The sequence below is a fragment of the Grammomys surdaster genome, unplaced genomic scaffold, assembly GCF_004785775.1.
Source record: "Grammomys surdaster isolate TR1022 unplaced genomic scaffold, NIH_TR_1.0 1136, whole genome shotgun sequence".
NCBI lineage: Eukaryota > Metazoa > Chordata > Mammalia > Rodentia > Muridae > Grammomys > Grammomys surdaster.
This window is the reverse complement of record NW_021605555.1, coordinates 2,461,122-2,466,008: the sequence shown is the minus strand read 5'-3', so window position 1 is coordinate 2,466,008 and position 4,887 is coordinate 2,461,122.

Genomic DNA, 4,887 nt, shown 5'->3' with positions numbered 1-4,887 from the left:
TTTGGACAGTGCTCCCAAATACATCCTTTCTGGGGATAGCCTAACACTCTTTCAGCTCCTCCATGCTTTAATCAAATTTAATTGATTCCCTTTCATTATGAACATTCCAATAGGTGACCATCACAGCCTTAGCATTGTGGGCTCTGAATATTCAGTGAGTAGTGTTGGGTGCCGACTCCTAACCAAAAGCGGCTATCATCTTTGCAGAGATTTTTTGGCAAATAGAGACAAAAAAGGCCTGTTTTAAATGTGGCAAGCCTAGACACTTTGCAAAAAATTGCAAGGCAGAAAATGAGTTAACCCAGAGACAGCCTAGAAAACAGCCTGGCCTGTGCCCACGTTGCAAACGTGGAAGGCATTGGGCTAGTGAATGTAGGTCCAAGACAGATGCACAAGGAAACACCCTTTCCCATAATCAGGGAAATGGGAACAGGGGCCAGCCCCAGGCCCCTAACCAACACAAGCCAAAACAGGCTTATGGGGCAGTCAGTTTCATACCATCGAACAACAACCCCTTTCAGAACTTAGTGAAGCAACACCAGGAAGTGCAGGACTGGACCTCAGTTCTGCCACCCACACAGTATTAACCCCAGAAATGGGACCTCAGGCCTTACCCACTGGAGTGTTTGGACCACTCTATCCAAATGTGTTTAGCCTGATAGTGGGAAGAAGCAGTGCTACTATGCAGGGATTACAAATTTTTCCTGGAGTTATAGACAAAGATTATCAAGGTGAGACTAAGGTAATGGCCAAGGCAATACAGAATATAGCCACCATTCCTACAGGAAGGAAGATAGCTCAACTATTGTTACTTCCATTGATCCCTACTAATCACAAATGTAAGAGACCTAAGAGAGAGGATCAAGGCTTTGGTTCCTCTGATGCATACTTTGGTTCCTCTGATTCTCAAATGGCAGATGCCACACGCTGGCCGCCAAAGTGACTGATTAAACAAATAGACAACAATAACAAATCCAGGGAGGAGAAATCCCCTAGGAAGCATATTTTTTCTTTGCAGGAAACATGAAGATGCTTCACTGGAGCAGATCAACCAGCATACCTGACTTGGAAAGTTCTCAGTGCAGAAGAAGACATCACCACCCACACCTCCAGGGTAGCTCTATTGTACTCTTCGTTCCATGATTTATGATTTAGTGGGGTACATTGTTTAAACCCAAGAGAGAACCCATTACCACAGTTACTATAGTTGTTTTTGGGGTTTGAGATTGATTGGGGCAGGGACAGGGATTTCTTTACTTGTTTTGTTAAGACCAAAGCTATGATCAGTTCTGTACTTATATAGATTTAGATTTAGAAAGAATGGAATCTGCTATAATGCATTTGTGAAATTCACTATCCTCCTTAGCTAAAATAGTGCTACTGAATAGAAGAGGCTTATACTTTTTACTCCTCCAACAGAGGGAGTTGTGTGCTACCCTTAAAAAATAGTGTTGCTCTGAGGCAGAATGGTTTACACCAACCATTCAGGCATTGTTAAGTCTCTTGTCTCTCGGGTTCATGCTGTTCAACAGACTGATGGCTTTTGTATGACAACAGATAGATGCTATTCAAATGAAACCCATACAGGTCCATTATTATAGGCTGGAAGTAGGGGACTCTAAAACCTCTGTCATCAAGACTGATGAGAATTAACCCCTAACTTATGCGCTAAGCTGGATAGTCAATGATGGGTAAGAGAACACCTCAAGACCCTTGCCCCTAACTGGGAGGCCTCACCATCCTAAGTCAGGAGCTCAACCAATGGCTGTTGAGTATCCAGAGATGGGAAAGGGAGGCTAGGGTCCTTTGCTCCAACCTAAGACAGGCATGGCTTCCGTAAGTTTTCCCAGCCTTCCCTTTTGAAAACAAATTTAAAAAGGGGGACCTGTTGGGAGCCAACTCCTACCCGAAAGCAGCTATCATCTTTGCAGCCATCTCGAGCCATATACCTTGACAAGAGACTTGTTTTCAACAGCCCACAACAGCTGAGCACACACTGATAAACTTCTTGTTTTTCTCACATATCTTGTTTTGCTGTTTAGTGCCACCAGCTGCTAGGTGCACGTGGTCTCCATGCTGCTAGGCACACGTGGTCTCCACACTGCTAGCTAGGCACACATGTTATCCATGCTTCAAGGCACATGATGTAGTGCCTTCAACTGTGCTTGTCCACTAGGGTAAGGCATGTGGTAAAGGTACCTAGGATTTCCTTTCAATAAAAGAGAGACTTGATCAGACTGTCTTGTCTCCATTCTTCATGTCTCCATCCCCTCTCTCTCTCTCTTGCTAGGCCCTGACCCATAGACCGGAGCAGCAGAATGGGCCATTACAAAGTGACCCCCGAACATGGGGCAGCTCAGGTAGTTACAGAGTAGGTCTCTCTTATCTACCTTCATATCTATTCCCAGAAGCCCTATCAGTTAGAAACTAATTAGTCACACTCACTGCTGTTTGTAGCTTTTTTAAGATCTTTAGCTAAGGAATTAGATAATGAGATCAGTATTTGTGATGACTTTTAAACCAGTCTGTTAAATCAGAATATCTATACTATAGCTCACTATTCTACTCATATACTTTCTAAAGATGTTATGATTTTTCATGTAAAATTAAAAGAATTAATCATTGGGAATGCCATTTTTTAGAGATTAAAAAAATGCTGTCTAATTATGCTCATTAAAAGCCTTAAGCTGATTCGTTAGTGAGAAGTATATTTGAATTCGAATGGGCACTTAAACTATTAGCTATCAGTACTCAGGGTGAGCAAACAGTTCATTTCATACACAAGTAAAAACTGGCCTTAGACAGATATCTGTATGAGGAGCTACAGTGGGAGGAGTAAAGAGAGAAAGAGGAGGAGTAAGGAGAGGAAGAGGAGAAGGAAGAGCCTCCTGGTGAGATGGAGAATGAGAGAGGGGGACATGGAGGCAGATGTTCGCTTGTCTGTAGCAGTCAAAGGTAGTTGGTATATCTAGGTTGGTTATTGGGTTACACCTCTGATTGTATGGGCATCTTGTTATTGAGCATTACCAAACTTATAAACTTATAAAGCCATTGATTAACGTTTAAACATTAGAGTCTCATTTTTCTACTGGGCCCATGTGGATGGTGGGATGATGGTCTGGGCAATGTCCAGCCTTGTGGAGACATTGGCGGATTGGAAGATTGAAAGATTGGCAGAGCTATCTCCCACACTGACGTCTCGTGTGTGGCAGGGCTGGTATTTCTGGCTAGCCGTTTCTAGATGCAGCATGCATGTGGCCTCAGGCAGAGAAACATGGTGGCTGAGCTAGGCAGAGCCACTGCAGTTTAGATAGTCGTATTGACTGACGGCCTTTTTAAACTAATTACTTCAACAGATATCTATCTCTCAACTGGAAATCCTTGGTGTTTACAAGGAGGCTCCTTTGTTCCTGAGGAAGTAAACTGTCCATTTATATTTTTTTCAATTTGGTACTGTGTAGCAATACCACATACTTCATCTGTCTTGCCTTTGCACTAAATGAGTTTTTTTTTTCTCAAGGAGAAACTAATAGGTGAAGATGATATCTAGTTTTGATTTTTGGATTACTATGAAAAATTTTGAATCTGGTGGATGAGCATTCTAATTCAGTTATAAATGAGTAATGCTTAAACTCTCAAAATGTGAAGACACACAGATGGATTTGACATAGGAAAGAGGAAGAATATTATGGGCAGTAGAGAGATATGAATAAGCACAGACTATGGAATCAGTTGAAATCCATTTGGGTCATGCTTCTCACATATAGGTCGTTTTTTTAATTGGATATTTTATTTACATTTCAGATGTTACCCCCTTCCCCCCTCACCCAGGAACCCCCTATTCCATTCCCCCCTCCTGCTTCTACGAGGATATGCTCCTACTTACCCTAAGACTCTCAACTCCCCACCCAAGACTTCCCCCACAATGGGGCATCCAGCCTTCACTGGACCAAGGACTTCCTCACCCACCTATGTCTGACACTGTCATCCTGCCTTACATATACAGCTGGAGCCATGGACCCCTCCCTATGTGCTCACAGGCTGGTGGTTTAGGCCCTGAGAGTTCTGGTTGGTTGGTATTGTTGCACTCCTCATGGGGCCGCAAACCCTTTCAGTTCCTTCAGTCTTCTCTTTAACTCCTCCATTGGGAACCCCACGATCAGCTCAATGGTTAGCTGTGAGCTACCTCCTCTGTATATTTCAGGCTCTGGCAGACCTCTAAGGAGACAGCTATATCAGGCTCCTCTCAGCATGTACTTCCCTGGCATCCACATCAGTGTCTACCTTTGATGAATGCACAAGGCATGGATACCCAGGTGGAACAGTTTCTGGACAGCCCCTCCTTCTATTTCTGTCCCACGTTTTGTCTCCATATTTGCCCCCATGAGTATTTTGTTACTCCTAATAAGGGTCAAAGTAACTACACTTTGATCTTCCTTGTTTATGGGCTTCATGTAGTCTGTAAGTTGTGTCTTGGATATTGCAAGTTTTGGGGCTAATATTCAATTATCAGTGAGTATCTACCATGTGTGTTCTTTTCTGATTGGGTTACCTCACTCAAGATATTTTCTAATTCCATCCATCTACCTAAGAATTTCTCGAACTCATTGTTTTTTAATAGCTGAGTAATATTCCGTTGTATAAATATACCACATTTTCTGTATCCAAACCTCTGTTGAAGGACATCTGGGGTCTTTCCAGCTTCTGGCTATTATAAATAAGGCTGCTATAAACATAGGGAAGCATGGGTCCTTGTTACATGTTGGAGCATCTTCTGGGTATACGCCCAGGAGTGGTATAGCTAGGTCCTCAGGAAATGCTATGTCCACTTTTCTGAGGAACCACCAGACTGATTTCCAGAGTGGTTGCACTGTCTTGCAATCCCAG